Source organism: Tiliqua scincoides, chromosome 9 (genome assembly GCF_035046505.1).
Source record: "Tiliqua scincoides isolate rTilSci1 chromosome 9, rTilSci1.hap2, whole genome shotgun sequence".
Lineage (NCBI taxonomy): Eukaryota > Metazoa > Chordata > Lepidosauria > Squamata > Scincidae > Tiliqua > Tiliqua scincoides.
This window is the reverse complement of record NC_089829.1, coordinates 33,998,330-34,014,199: the sequence shown is the minus strand read 5'-3', so window position 1 is coordinate 34,014,199 and position 15,870 is coordinate 33,998,330. Positions and strand designations below refer to the sequence as shown.

General features: G+C 44.1%; 1 pseudogene; it reads left to right on the top strand.

Annotated features, from left to right (window-relative positions):
* The first annotated feature begins 13,914 nt into the window (after nucleotides 1-13,914).
* On the top strand, nucleotides 13,915-14,034 carry LOC136660805 (5S ribosomal RNA; annotated as a pseudogene).
* The last annotated feature ends 1,836 nt before the right edge of the window (nucleotides 14,035-15,870 follow it).

Here is a 15,870-nt window from a genome sequence, read left to right as displayed (position 1 = left end):
CAGTGGTGATGGAAAGCAGGGATCTCTTTACCGTTTCCCTCTCCAATGTCTGACATGTTGCTACAGCCATGAGCTAGGCACCAGGAGTGTTGGGGGAAAGACATTTTCTTGTGCCTCTGGGACCTGGCTCTGGGACAGCAATATTGCGGTTCCAAGATCTAGAGAAGTGAAGGGGTGAGAGAGGGAAACCTCCCTCCTTTCCTCCATTCCCTCACAGCCAGGATGTCAGGTATGTAGGTGCATGAAAGGAAAGCAGGACAAGATCTTCTTGAGTTATGATCAAACTCTGAGGCAGAAAAGATGTCAGGAGTCATCAAGCCAGCATCACAAGCTGAGGATACTGTGCTCCAAACCAATATATTTTCTACTTTGGCTGCATCACTTTTTGGAAACTGACTGACTACATCAGAACAAATTGAAGGCAACTCTTTTAGATTTTAACACCAGTCCTGGAGAACATAAGTTGTAATTGACTCCACAATTAGATCGAAGCCCCTTGAAAAAAGACACCCAAGAAATTCACTCAAAGTTCTTGGCGGGCATGTTCAACATTATTGGGAAAAGCTGTCCCTCGCTGTTAGCATTTCTTTTCTTCTAAAGCAAAATCCCATTGACAGGGCATATATGCAAAGTCCTTGGCGTAGGAGCTGACATGCACTCTCTGTGCCCAAAGGGTAGACTGAACCAGCTGGCCCTTCTCCTCATATGACCGAGCAGCCAAATTTTAAAATGCCTTTTCAAATGCAACTTTTCTCAAAGACTTCCTTGAATTCAGCATGCGTTCTACGATAAGAGAGTACTAAGCATGTATTTGGCAGGCACTCCCACCTCATGCTTTTCAATAGACTGAATTGCAGTGCTCACCTGCCAGTCATCAAAGCCTACTGCGGAGCCTCTAGGGGCACACCTCTAGGGGCAGCACCCCCCGCTGCCATCCATGCCCCCCTGCCACCTACGCTTTCAGCTGCTGCCCTGGGGCCTTCTAAGGGCCAGGCAGGCTGCACACAGCCTCCTGAGCCCCTCCAGAGCCCTGAGATCTGCAAAGCGCTTTTAAATGTCACTTCTGGTTTTCCAATGACAAGCGGAAGGGATTTTAAAGGCCCTCTAGGAGCTTCAGAAGGTCTCCAGAAGGCTGTAGGAGGCCCCACATGCCGCAGACATGATGGTAAGGGTGGTGACCAGTCAGGAGCAGCATTCTGCGGTTCTGGCTCTGGGAAGCACAGGAGCCAGGATCACCAGGGGCTGCACCCAGGACCAGTAGCTGGGAACGTGAGAACTCTCACCTAGTTCGAATAAACCAGGTTTGCTTGTTTCTCCCAAAAAGACGTTATTTCTCCAGCTATTTCAAGTAGATGGATGGCAATGATCTCAGGCCAGTTTGGGGCGGTCATTGAAAGAGCTCTGACCCTTAATTATTGAACTCCACTCTCATACATTTTTCATATATGCCATATTTCAGGGCTGGCAGTGTTGTGACATCACAAACTCCTCTTTGTGTTCCACCGCAGAAGTCTCACATTCTTGAATGCATTTGACCTGGAAGCCCCAATATGAGATGCAGCAAATGTCAAGGGTGGTTGGCTGACTTTGTGAAACTCCCTGTGCCTGCAATACATATTCTGTTTCAGAACTGCCAAAGTTTATGAAAGGAACTCTCAGCACACCTCTGCTAAGACCTCATTCATACACACATGTACATCCTTTTGTTTCTCTACACTTGATCAGCAAATGCGTGATGACTGAAGCTGCTTGTGTGAGCTAGTTCCATTCGAAAGCATTGTGTTTTGGAGGAGGTGGGTGGAGGTACAAAAACTGTATTTGTCATATCATGCCTGCACCCACTTGAGGTATCACTTAAGGACCTAAGAACAGAGTCTCGCTGCTTTCAGACCAGTCTGTCCAACATTCAGTTTCAACCAGTCGTCCCCCAGAGAACTGCTTGATTTGCAGTCCTCACATCAAGAGGCATGTGTGAACAACCCTGAGTGTAAAGTAATCCAGTGTAAATAAATCAAGTGGAGCGAATATATTTGGAAATGAAGATGGAGACCACAAAATCACTAAAGAATTAAGTCCTTTGCCCATAGGAGTGTGTGTCAGTCTGGGGGCTTCAGAATTTGACTCTTTCTCTTCTCTTGCAGCAATAATTAATTGCATCAATTTAGGAAGAGAAGCATCTTTTCCGAGAAATCTCCATGATTTCCCTGGGCCAGTCCCAGATGTCCTTTACAGAATGCTGTGTGTTTATCCACAAACCTTCGGCAGGGCTGGATGAAACGACAGCTACGCCAAGTTTCTCCCCGTTCACATCACCCATAATGAAATGAAGGAGATTGCCAGTGTGCTTATCTGTAATGGAATTGAATATCTCGCCTTTATTAGAACAAATACACAAATGGACTCGGATTCAGCTGCTTGCACATAAACAAATGAGATCAATTCTTATCCTGCTTCCAGGGACAATATGGCTTCAGCAGTCTAGGGAAGATCACATTGTTTTAAAGGAAGCTGAGTTAAATATGTAGGCCTGATAAATATGTGAGTTATTCCTCTGTCACCAATGCATACAGCATCTGCATGTTTAAAGACCTCATGAAAGTTCAAGTGAAGCAAATTAACATGTGGTGCCTGCCACACAGCCCTTATTAATCCAGGTGTTTACAGCTCTTGGCTTCGCTATGCCTCGCTACAACATAAGTTCCACTTTGTAAACTGCTGAAAGCAGCCATAAGCATAAGGAAGTTGCTCCTGATTGTTTTTTTTCTTTTTGTCACACTTTGGCGTGACCAGTAAGCCAAACTCAGACTGGTGCCATACAGTGGTGTCACTTAGCTTTGTGTCACCCGGTGTGTCACCCAGTGGATTCAGCCTCTGTGCGCTGGTGCGGCTTGCTCTTGAGGAGGCACAAATGTAGTATTGTGCTAAATGTAGCACATTTAGTATTGTGCTGCACGATACTAATGCGCTGGAAGTGAATTAAAGCTGAAAGAGGGGGTGCTAACAAGCAGGCTAATGCAATAGATGCAAGTCATCTTTGAAAACACTGAGATTACTGAATTCATTTGCAAGAGCTCTATTAGCAGTGCCAGCCAGTTGCAGTTTTTTTTTTTTTTTTTCTTGGAGTTCTTTGCTTAGACATTGTGACTTTTCCTGTGAAAGGGCTACATGAGTACCCATCTGAAGAAACACTCAGCAGAACAGGTCAAAAATTGGCTGAATATACTGGGTGTTGTGTGTGGGTGTGTATAAGGTGAATTGTATCTCATCATTAGTGATGCTACACTTGCTAGCCAATCAGAGCTGAGCAATCATAGCTGAAACAGCAGTGGAAGCCATGTTTAATCAGGAACCTCCAATTGCATGAACATAAGAACAGCCCCATTGGATCAGGCCATAGACCCGTCTAGTCCAGCTTCCAGTATCTCACAGCGGCCCACCAAATGCCCCAGGGAGCACACCAGATAACAAGAGACCTCATCCTGGTGCCCTCCCTTGCATCTGGCCTTCTGACATAGCCCATTTCTAAAATCAGGAAGTTGCACAAACACATCATGGCTTGTAACCCATAATGGATTTTTCCTCCAGAAACGTGTCCAATCCCCTTTTAAAGGCATCCAGGCCAGATGCCGTCGCCACATCCTGTGGCAAGGAGTTCCACAGACTGACCACACGCTGAGTAAAGAAATATTTTCTTTTGTCTGTCCTAACCCTCCCAACACTCAATTTTAGCGGCTGTCCCCTGGTTCTGGTGTTATGCGTTATGTTATCAAGTGCTAGGAAATAGTAATACTGGAACTGGGTGGACCTCTATATCTGGCAGCTAATGGATTATGAAGACATTTTCATTACACATCATAAGGACCTGAATTAGAAAGGAGCATGAACTCCTGTCTTTGTTGCTTTCATTTGTTGGAGATGGGATGAGGGACACACTACTGCCCAGACACAATGAAAAAGGAATTTTCCTTTGTTTTTTTTCGTGCGCAGCTATTGCTTGTGCCTTGATGAAGGAAAAAAAAGTTGTCTAAAAGAAATAGTATGTTGGGCAGTCTATGAGAGTCTAGCAATTATAAGATTTTGTATTTGCCTCTGGTGACATCATCACATTCACTCTGGGATTCCTGTTGAGCTGGGCTCACTCCAGCAATGACAGAACAGAAGGGAAACTGGCAATGAAGTAGGGGCAGCCTGAGGCAAAAATAATTGCAAAAGTACCCCTCATTCTCAATGATTTTTTTCCCTAGAAGAGTGATTCTCAACCAGTTGAATGGGTGTGACCAGTGGTACTTGAGGTGGTGTCTGGTGATACTTGTGGGACCCCTGGACACCTGCCACCCAGTAACAAGACCAGGAACACAACACGTGTTAGGAAGCTCCAAAGCATGCTTTTCCGCACTTGAAAAAGCCCTCCCCTCCACTCTGAACCTCTTTCTGATGTTCATCTTATCGCATCTGGCCTCCCAACCCAGAAGTAACTAGCTTACTTCTAAGTAGTAACTCTTACTCTAAGGATCCTTGCAAGCTCCTGATTCTATGCACCTCTGCACAGAAGGGTTGCGTTCTCCAGAGATCAGAGTCGAGTGCTGAGTCATAAGAGCATGGCTCCTTCACTCCCTCTTTGCCAAAGATTGTTCACTGTGGCAGTCTGAATAGATATGATGGCAGGCTGTCCAGGACTTCTTCCACTTCTCATTGTCTGGTGGCAAAAGATCAAGGAAATTAAAACTGAAGCACTGTAACTGATTTGACTCAGAGCAGTTCCTTCTCAAAAAGCAGGCATGGAGAATTTCTGGCACTTCAAATTTCCCGTCATTAGATTAGAGAGGAATTAAAGAAATCAAGTCTTGAAAGAGAGAGAGAGAGTTGTTGGAGACTGGTTTCATCCTACTTTGGAGGTCCATTTTTAGCTCCTCAATTTCACATTCCATTTTTTTTCCCTGCGGGCTGTTGAATCTGAAATGCAGCCTGATAGTGGGAGAAAACTGTAGGATCTTTCTTGTCCCTGAGCACCAGGCATTTGTGCTCTGTCAGAAAAGCTCACTGCAGAATTTTCAGCCTCAGATTGGGGTGGTAGGAACAAAACTTAACATTGATATAGTGCTTTCTGATTGCGCAGAGTGCTTCATGCTCATTATGGTGATTTCTTTACAACAACCCAGAAGGGTAGGCCAGTATTATCATCCCCATATTGTGGCTCAGACTGACGGAAAGTGGCTTGCCAGAAACCACTGAGACAATTTAGGGCTGAGACGAGATTCACACCAGGCAAATCCTCATTCACAGCTCAGTCTCTTCATCACTGCATTACACTGGCTCTCAAAACTCCATGACATCCAAAACTGGCAGATAATTTCAAGTCATTCTTTTCCTTAGGCTGTTCCTCTGTGCCAATTCTTTTCCTCGGAGCTCTCCTTCCTGGAGTGACCTTGGTTCACTAGGAATCCCATTGTGAAGGTGATGATGTCACTACCGGCAAAGGCAGTCATGAAGTTGTCGGTCAATAAAGACAACACATCAGATTGCACAAAATAAAATCACCGAAGCAGCACAAAATCAATCAGTGAAGAGGCCAGAAGTAACACAGGCACAAAGCAAAAGCTAGACCTCCGGAGGCCACAGAGAATGTGCTCTCAGCTGCTGCTGGAATATTAGCAGAGAGGGGACCAACCTCAACAGGCAGAGAATTCCATGTGCAGAGTGCCACCATTGAGAAGATCCTTTCCTGTGAACCTCAGCTGGTGGGGGAATGAGTAAAAGGGCTCTTCCATATGGACTTAGAGGATAAGCTGCTTCATATGAGAGGATGATCAAATAGTGTCACTCCTGCCCACATCAAAGGCATCTACTGGAAATTAACCACATTCATAATATTAATGATCTGCTTATCCAGTGTTTCTTAAACTGTGGGTCGGGACCCACTAGGTGGGTCGCAAGTCAATTTCAGGTGGGTCTCCATTCATTTCAATATTTTTAATATATTAGACTTGATGCTACCATAGTATGTGACTGCATTTGGGAAAATGTTACAGTCCTGTACTTTTAACAAGCTACCATTCTTTTAACAGCAGTAGTAAATGGGACTTACTCTGGGGTTTGTGTGGGTCGGATTGCAGCCTAGGATTGTTAAAAAATTTTCCTGCCTGATGATGTCACTTCCAATCAGGACATCACTTCCGGTGGGCCCTTAAAATGATTCTCATTCTAAGAAGTGGGTCCTGGTGCTAAATGTGTGAGAACCACTGTTTATCCATTCCTTGAAGGATCTCAGGTGGCTTCCATAGCAGTCAATATATGTTCATCCACCCCCCACCCCGGCACTGCTGCAGGATCAATTAAAATTGAGAGTTAATGATTAAGGTCACCCATAGAGTTCATGGTTGGGCAGGAATAACAAAGTCCTTAGTCAAAGTCCATCATTCTAACCACTGCATCATATTACCTGCTTCTGAAATTCAAAATTTCTCAGGTTTAATTGGAAGCTGTTAGGGCAGTGCTTCTTTGGAAGCCATGACTGTTGTACCCTAAGCTAAAGGCTTCCGAAGAAACACCAAAGCACCTGATAATGCATCCAGCTATCTCTGGTGACTGAATTCTTCCCCCCCCCCTTTTCCTTATTTCTTACTCCCCACCCCCACTCAGTGAAGTCAGCCCTGAAATTTCATGTCCTGTCAATTTCCACGCTACAATTTTCCTCCCCCACATACAAGCATCCAACTGGAACATTTCTCTATTTCTGCTTCTCGGTTCTCTGCACCATGGTGCTATAATAAGCTGAACATTAATCACCAGGCACAGCTTCTCTCCTTGCTTTCTTCCCCAGTTTTAATGAGGTCCCTTTACCACTAGATTAGATACTGTGATTTTCCAGGCAGTGTGACTCTTGGACAGTGCCTTGTTTGTCTTTAATGTTGTTTTTGACTCTTTCTTGAAACACGGACAGGTTATCCAAAGTGCACGCACAGAGGTAGAACTCCAGAGACTAAGTCCATCTCCAACAAAAGTCAGAAGGTCTATCAGCTCTCATTTTGCAAGTAAGTAAAAGTCGAGCTGGCGTTCCCCTCGAACTGAATTGTGGATGTTTGGCTTGATAAAAGAAAGCCAGAATAATGCTTGACATCAAGAGCTCACTTCCAACAATGAATGTTGTGATGGCCCATTTCCATTTCTCTTCCTAGGCTCCAATCAAACTGGCGTGGAATAAAGTGAGCTATTCCCCCCCCCCCAAGCTCAGCTCATTTTTGAGCCTCAACCCTCCTTGTTCAGATAGCACAGAAGTTGGGAGAACTACATTTCCTACAGACTCCTTGCAACTGCTATACAAGCACCAGAGGTAGTGGGAGGGAAGAGCATCCTTCCATTATTATTATCATCATCATTATTATTATTATTATTATTATTATTATTATTATTATTAGCCTTTTAATAGCCCAAGCAAATTGGTGGAAGGAGAGGTTGAAGGGGTGGTGAATTTGAGCAAGAGAAGAATTTTGTGGTCATAAGGTTGCATCATTTGAGCTGAGCACCAGAACTCTCCAACCTCACGTTCTAAGCCAGGAAATATGAATCTCAGCATCATCTCAAAAGCTACAATTCTATACATGGAGAGTAAGCCCCATCAAACTCAGTGGGGTTTACTTCTGAGTATACACACTTAGGAATGCACTGTAATTCTAAAGAAGGAGTTAAAGCAGCAATTCTCAAACCTACTGCAGTCAGTGTGCCCATCTTTCACCATGACCTTTTCTTGTAGATGCCACTATTTTGGATCTTATGATCCATACAGTTTAGAAACGATTGCATAGAACCTGGTGGGACAGAGCTTGATGGTTTCAATCTTGAACCCCCAGTGGATTTAAAAAAAAAAAATCAGTGAATACCAAATCAGTGGGGAAAATAGCTTTAAAGATCCACTTCCAGGTTTCTTGCTCCTCCATTGCATTGGTATATGCATGCTCCTTGCTCCTCCAATGCATTGGTATATATACTTGCTCCTTGCTCCTCCAATACATTGGTATATATACTGCATTCAGCCCCTAGACTGGGTGACTCACTTGGTGGGGTGACACCACAACACACCAAAATATTTTAAAATCTTGGTATTTTTGAAGAATACCCTCATGTTATATATTAATCGATGTGTGATTTCAATGAAACAAATCGCGTGAAAATATCTCTATTCTATCAAAAGTTAAAGCCAAAAAACCAGTGGTGCGGGGCAATGGTACATTACCATGCCCACTGCCTGGAACATTGCCTTGCACGCTGCATAGGAGGAGGTCCATCATAGGGGTGATGCGCTGACCTCCTGCACTGGGTGACACAAGCCCTAGGGACACCACTGGGCTGCAGCTCTGTAGTAGGTCATGTGCTTTGCATGTAGTAGGATTCAGGTTCAATTTCTGGCACCAGATGGAACAGGGAAGAACCATGCAAGAAAGAATGCAGTACAGGCAATATTAAGTGAGATGGACAAATAGCCCTGTACGAGTCAACTTCCTGTGTCCATCTTTGAGTGGACAGCAATACTTCCCCTAAGCCACCATTTTGTCCTTCCCAGTATGTGTCACCTTTGGCACCCTTCCATCCCTCCTCCAACCACCTTCTTCTCTCCCTCTGTTTTCCAAGATTTCCAAATGGACCGAATAGGGAAGATTGTCATGTTAAATCTTAAAAGACTGGGCTGAATACGTTATTGTTTTAAGTCAGTTGTGTTGGCTTTTAAGCTCCCAATAAATTTAATTTATATAAATACAGGTGTCATGCTAAGTCACAGTCTAGTGCATTAGAAAGCACTTGCTAATCTTTTAAGGACAACGATGATTAAAATCAAGTTAGCAGGATGAATCATGAGAGTGCCTAATGCACTATTGCGCGCATTAAGCGAAGCGTCTTGCCCAAGGAAGAGCTTTGAGGGACTGCCGTCAAAGTTCTTTGCTGCTTCTTTGGTAATTGCTAATGGATGAGAGGAACTCTGAAGTTTGCAGGGGAATAGTTCTCACAAAAAAGTATAGAGTTTGGTCTGTCATATTTTGGAATGTGGGACAAGCACCATAAGGATTCCATTGGATGTGCCTTTACTCCCTTATGAGGAAAGGCTACAGCATTTGGGGCTCCTCAGCCTAGAAAAAAGGCGCCTGAGGAGTTACATACAAAATTATACAGGAGATGGATAAAGCAGAGAGAGGGATGTTCTTTTCCCTCTCGCACAACACCAGAACTAGGGGACATCCACTAAAATTGAGTGTTGGAAGAGTTAGGACAGACAAAAGAAAATATTTCTTTACCTAGCATGTAATTAGTCTGTGGAACTCATTGTCACAAGATGTGGTGATGGCATCTGGCCTAGATGCCTTTAAAAGAGGATTAGACAAATTTCTGGAGGAAAAGTTCATCACGGGTTCATCACAGGTTACATCACAGGTTACAAGCCATGATGAGTATGTGCAACCTCCTGAGTGGGCTACCTCAGAATCCCAGGTGCAAGGGAGGGCACCAGGATTTAGGTCTCTTGTTGTTTGTCCCTGAGGCATCTGGTGGGCCACTGTGGGATGCAGGATGCTGAACTAGATAGGCCTTTGACCTAATACAGCAGTGCTCTTCTTATGTTCTTATGTTCTTTATTTTTGGGAGCTCAGTTGTGGCTACACCGTAGAGATCTTTCTAACAAAGCTTCAACAGTAAAGATTTTTGTATTACCTTCAAGACAAACCAATTTATTTCAGCATAAGCTTTCATGAACTACAATCCTTGTCATCATCCAGAGTCCACAACTGTAGCCCACAAAAGCATTAGCTGAAATAGAATTGATTCATCAGTAAGGTGCTACAAGGTTTTTTCTTGGTTTTGCTGTAACAGACCAATAGCCATGTTTACTCAGAAGTAAGTTCCATTGTGTTCAATGGGGCTTACTCCCAGTGCATAGGATTCCAGCCTTAATGGCACCTTCTGAGTATCATTGTGAGTAAAAGAAAAAAAAAATGTTTCAATTTTTAAAAAATGAAATTAAAAATAAAAACAGGGAAAAGTCCAGAAAAAATTAAATGAATAGAAAATGAAATGAATGAAAAAAAAAAAAACAAAAGAAATCAAAAGAATTGAAACACTTCTTGTTTAAGTGATTGGGATTTTTCCCAAGTACTTTGATGTCCCCTTGAGGATTTTTGCTTTTAAAAATGAGTACTGATCCCCTGAATGATCAGGTGATAGCAGCTGTTGAGGTATAAAGCGATTATATTTGGGATGTTCTGGAAGGTGTTTGAAACCCTCTGTGATCTTGATCTCCCCAGAAGGGTTGTTTTGCAATTTGTAGGGAGGGACAAACTCATAGGTGCTCTTCAAAGTTGCAATGACCATTTTTGAGGCTAAGCCAAAAGTGAGATGATGATACAGTGGTTGAGATCCACGTGTGACTGTAGATCCATACTTGAATCCAATGTATCAAGCACGTGACTTCTCTTGAAGACATATTTTGGAATATCTTGCCACCTCTGTTCCCTCAACATTTCAAGTAATAAGGATACCTTTGAAACTGAAATTGACACTCATTTTTAGTGGCTCCTTAACAGTGGTTTTTTTCCACAATGCTGAAGCTGCTACACTATTTTAACAAAAATTGATGCATCCCATGTTTCCTACAATGTTCGATAAATATGTTTTTTTTATTTTTTAAGAACATAAGAACAGCCCCACTGGATCAGGCCAGAGGCCCATCTAGCCCAGCTTCCTGTATCTCACAGCAGCCCCACCAAATGTCCCAGGGAGCACACCACATAACAAGAGATCTGCATCCTGGTGCCCTCCCTTGCATCTGACATAGCCCATTTCTAAAATCAGGAGGTTACATATACACATCTTGGCTTGTGACCCTTAATGGATTTTTCCTCTAGAAACTTGTCCAATCCCCTTTTAAAGGCATCCAGGTCAGATGCCTTCACCACATCCTGTGGCAAGGAGTTCCACAGACCAACCACACACTGAGTAAAGAAATATTTTTCTTTTGTCTGTCCTAACCTTTCCAACACTCAGTTTTAGTGGATGTCCCCTGGTTCTGGTGTTATGTGAGAGTGTAAAGAGCATCTCTCTATCCACTTTATCCTTACCATGCATAATTTTGTATGTCTCAGTTATGTCCCCCCTCAGGCGTCTCTTTTCTAGGCTGAAGGGGCCCAAATGCCATAGCCTTTCCTCATAAGGAAAGTGCCCCAGCCCAGCAATTGTCTTAGTTGCCCTCTTTTGCACCTTTTCCATTTCCACTATATCCTTTTTGAGATGCAGCGACCAGAACTGGACGCAATACTCCAGGTATGGCCTTACCATCGATTTGTACAACGGCATTATAATATTAGCTGTTTTGTTCTCAATACCTTGTCTAATGATCCCAAGCATAGAATTGGCCTACTTTACTGCCACCGCACATTGGGTTGAAAGTTTGCTAGTTTATCCTTGATAGCCACAAGCAACCTTGCCACCACCTCTAAAAAGCACCTTAGCTTGTATAAAATATAATGTTAGCAGCTCAAAGCCACAGAGGCCAAAGGGAGGTCATGCAGAAAGAAAATATGAGCTTTACACATGTGACTCCCTTAAGCATTAACACATTTTCAAGAAGATTCTGATTTGGAGGACAAAGCAGAGACAAACTGCATCCAGTGTCTATTCACGATGCTAATTCTTGTTCCTTAAAATCAGCATCAACATTGTAAGCCCAGGTATTTAATTTAGCTACATTAATTAAGGCTACAATGCAGCTATAGCAATGGTCAGGGGGAAGAGACCACTAAATACCACTAGTTAGAGCTGCTTGAGCGGCGGGCGGAGAGGGCAGCTATTACCATCATGCTCTGCTCACTGAGGGCCCAATCCTATCCAACTTTCCAGCACCGGTGCAACCACAATACAGCCCCAAGATAAGGGAACAAATGTTCCCATACCCTCAGGAGGCCTCTGTGAATGCCTTCCCAACACAGGATACAGTACACACCCCATTGGCACGGCTGCACTGGATAGGATTGGGCCCTAACTTCCTAAAGTCATCTGGTTGGGAAACATGCTTGTTGCATTTTTGGTCTTGATGTTGCTTGTATTCTGATTTACATGCAACTGCTCTGCTGTTTAGACCAGTTCTAATGGCGTTTGTAGGCAGAAGCATTGAACGGACTGCTGAGTCTATGAAGGCAATGGAATATGTGCACCTGATTTTTTTTTGCAAACATTCCAGTGCACTCAGGGGCAATGGATTGGGGACTGCATCCTGCTTTCTTTTTTTCCCCCTTCTTCTTTTGCCTCAAGGCAGAAAATGAATAAAATCATAGAAGTATGTAAATCAAATGTCCTGTCTTGATTGCACTGTTAGGAAAATTCCTCTGTGACTGCTGCTGTAACTCCTATCACAGTTTTAATACTGAGATTACAGTTTAAAAAAAAACAAAACTCTCTTGCTGGTATAATTTTCTGTTCATTTCATTTTGTCCCTCTTAATCATTTCTCAAGCACATGCAGAACACTAGTGGTTCTGACCAGCTTCCTTGCAATCTTCTTTTTAAAAAAATTTGAAATGATTTCAGCGTGCAAGGTGACTTTTTTTTTTTTATCTCAGCCTAGCTCCCAGACAGTTTGAATATACTAAAACATGCGGCTGTCACTTCCAATAATGAGATTTGTTGAACGGTATCTTGTGCTTTAGCATTTTGGAATATCACATTCATAGAGATCTGAGTCCCAATGCACATGTTTTGGTCACAGCCAGCTTGGTCACCTGCAACGTGCTCTATGTGGAGCTGCAGTTGGAAAAAAAATGAAATATTTGTGGTTTGGGGTGCAACCCTTCCCTTGTGTTCTTCGGCCAGCACAAGGGAGTGTTTGTGCCTCCTTGTGAGCCAGGTAGGCCAGCGCGAGGATGTGTGCCGGCCTTCCATCACCCCACTCAGGCAGGGGCAAGTAAGCTTGGGTTGAGGGCAGCTGGTGCAAGGGATTGGAGAGGATGGAGGGAGGGCAGAATGGGGGCATTTTAGGGTGGGGGATGGAGGGTTGGTGAGCAGGCCAGGCCAGGGAGGGGGTGGAACTGGGCAACTTAGGCCAGATCCTAATCCCCTCCCAGATCCAGCTGGCCTTACATGGGCTGTTCGGATTTGTGTCCGTAATTTCACTGGCGCAGATTCGAGTAGCCCCATAGGGGTTGCTGGTGCATGACATGGGGTAAGGGGATAAATATCCCTTTACTCTGAGTTGTGCCACAGCCACATTCTAACCTACTCTGGATACCGCGCAGGCCATTTGCCCTGCCTGTTCCTGAGCATGTTAGGATTGAGCTGCCTGTTCTATTGTATTGTTAACCACTTGGTATCAAAGAATGTTAGTGCTGGAGGGGACTTTGGAGGCCAGCTGGTCCAACCCCCTGTTCAGAGCACGTAACTGCTACAGCATCCCTGACAGGTGCCTGTCCAGCATAGGGTTTGATAACCTCTAACAAGGGGGAGCCCACTATTATACAAAGCAGACTCTTCCCATGCCAGATAGCTCTTAAGGTTAGGAAATTCTTTCTCATGTCTAGCCTAAATCTACTTCCTTGTAATTCCAACTCATTGGTTCTAGTTCTACCCTTAGGAGCCACTGCCTTAACTGGTCAAAATGCATCATACAAGTTGTTAATATAAAGAAATAGATATTTTATTAGAAAGATTATCTACTTGCTTTCCTTCTCAAGCTCTTAAGTGGCAATCTATTTGAGGATATACACCAGATCTTCAAAGCAGCACTGTTGTGGATGGAGAATCTCCACACACAGTGTTCCAGTGCATGACTCATTGCCATCCTGATCACATGAGCAGCCAAAGATGAGATTGGATGAGGTTCAACATCCAAAGAGGTCCGAGGTTCAAGAACACTCCCAAGCTCTCAGCTTTATCCTTCAGCAAAAGCGACAGCAACTGTTACCTTGCACATGCCCAATCTCGTCTGATCTTGGAAGCTAAGCAGGGTCAGGCCTGGTTAGTACTTGGATGGGAGACCGCCTGGGAATACTGGGTGCTGTAGGCTTATACCATAGTCTTTCGAGACTGAAGGTTGCCAACCAACCAACCCTGTTATAGCCCTTACTAAAAGTCAGAAAAGACCCAATTTTTTAGGAGGTCTGACCACAGCTTTGGGGCTGTACCAGCAGAAGTTCTGGCTCTTTGCAAATATGGCTTTACTTCAGATAAATACTCAATGTGAAGTTTTTGCTTCTGGGCCGCGGGATCCTGAGCTGCCTGGTGCCCAGGGCTGCAGTGGCACCAAAAATGGCTGCCGTTGCATCCTGAGCACAACCTGGGCAGTGCCAGCAGTTCCTCAGGAAAGGGGACATTTGTCCCCTTTCCCCAAGTAAGACGAGTAGCCTGAAATGGGGTTACTTGATTCTATGGTGACCCAAGGGTCAGTGTAGAATCAAGAGCCTCTGTGTTGGGCTGGTGGCCCCACCCCCTCCCCAGCATGCCTCCTCCCCACCCTCCCCCATGCCCACACCTACCTCTTCATCGCCTGGCAGTCTGCGCAACCAGAGAGCGGCGGAGCAGTTCACTGGTACTAGCCCAGTGATGGCTGGCGCTGAGCTAGCACCGGCGCTGAGAGCCGCAGATGTGCCTTATGGCATGTTCACGACAGTGCGCATAAACCAGCAGCACAGACTGCAAAGGATGGGGCCCTAAGTTAGTAGGTGTGGGGGCTCATACAGAGTGAGATGTGCTTGGTGTTGTGAGTTACAGAAGCAAAGAGAGAGCCTTATCAACCCCCTTCCACCACTGTGGGATTCAGTAGCATAAATGCTTAGAACATCCTTTCCCTGAAAGGCTCATTCAGACAGCTCATCTTTCATTTTGGCGCACCAAAGAGCAGAGTTTATAATTTGCCTCCCACCACACAATAATCCTGTGATGAGGTCATGAATAAAACTCAGGTGCCATCCTCATTTCCAGTCACCGCCTTCCAACTACTGGCTGGATTCCGATGAAGAGAGATGGGAGACATGCATTGATTGACTTGTCAATACCAAGCTGGAGAAGCTCAATCAATAAATATTCATCGTGACTGAAACACCAGAATTGACACACGCTGCTTTTATTTCTTTGGAAAGCTGAAAACATCTCTCACTCTCCTGCGTTTTTTGTTCCTTTTTGTCAAAAGACACACTTCAGATATTCATCAGGTGGAAAAAATAGTTCAATTGCAGAGGCTCCCTGCTTACAAATACATCTTTAAAACCTGGTTTGGTTTTTTTTTTTTTTAAGGAAATGAAATATCAAAATCAATTGTTGCCGCCTTCTGTTCTCAGTGTATACAGGCAGCCCAATCTGGAGGCATTCTACCGAACGAGCAAAGTTGTTTATGATGGCACTGGAATTACCACCCTTGTTTCAGCTCATTATATCCTGTACTGTACCCAAATGTCAAACCATCACCCAGTAAACTTGCAAAACATCAGATCTTTCAATAATAAATGACTTCCATTTACTTTGGTTCTGTTCAAAGCAAAATGGTAAGCATTATGAATACTTTGGTGGAATTTTTTTTTTCCAAAAAAAATTTGCACCTGAAAGTAATTATAACTGAGTGTTCCACCTCTGTCAGCTGCCACACACACACACACACACACACACACACACACACACACACAGGGTGTGTATATATAAAAGCCACTTCCCGACATTCTATTGCATTCTCCCAACAATCCATCACATTTCAAAGCATTTCACCCCAAGTGTCATTCACTTGTTCTATGAATGTATGGAGATCCTGGATGGCATTCACTAGTACTAGTAGGGCCTCTGAGAGCAGGGGTGCAGGGGGTGCATCATACCTGGACCTGGAATCAAAAAGGGGACCAGGGAGCCCAAGGGA